At 58.3% G+C, this 521-nt stretch overlaps 1 pseudogene; it reads right to left on the reverse strand.

Moving 5' to 3' along the window:
• Positions 1-3: 3 nt before the first annotated feature.
• On the reverse strand, positions 4-513 carry LOC107734938 (voltage-dependent calcium channel gamma-2 subunit pseudogene; annotated as a pseudogene).
• Between the last annotated feature and the right edge of the window lie 8 nt (positions 514-521).

Below are 521 nucleotides of genomic sequence, written 5' to 3' on the forward strand. Positions count from 1 at the left end.
GTCCTTCTGGATGCAGTTGTGGACCTGCAGGAAGTTGTGGTCCCTCTCCGAATTGTAGGTGGCGGTGGGGGTGCCATGACCACCCTTTAAGGTGTCGCCCCCACGGGTGAGTGTGTACATGGAGATCTCGGTGGAGGGCAGAGCCCCGAAACCCTTCAAGCCCACTGGTGAGGCATCGCGTGAGTGCGAGGGGTCTGTGGAGCGGGATGAGGAGCGGGAGCGGCGCCGGTAGCGGTACCGGTAGCTGGGGATGCGTGTGATAGCTGAGCCCTGCAGGTAATCTGCGGCCCGTGCACCTGCCCGCAGCTCCCGGTGCCGGTCGATGAACATGTGCACGGCCAGCACACCCACCATTTCAGCCATGATAAAGGACAAAGCACCAAAGTAGAAACTCCAGCCATACGAGTAGCTGTTCTTCTTGGAGTCGCTCTTTGAAGGATCCCCCGCATTGGCTGATATGTACACGATCATGCCAATGATGTTACTGAGGCCTGTGGGGAAGAGAGGAGATATTTTAACCC

This window comes from Sinocyclocheilus rhinocerous, unplaced genomic scaffold, assembly GCF_001515625.1.
Source record: "Sinocyclocheilus rhinocerous isolate Xijiao unplaced genomic scaffold, SAMN03320098_v1.1 C35546108, whole genome shotgun sequence".
Taxonomy (NCBI): Eukaryota; Metazoa; Chordata; class Actinopteri; order Cypriniformes; family Cyprinidae; genus Sinocyclocheilus; species Sinocyclocheilus rhinocerous.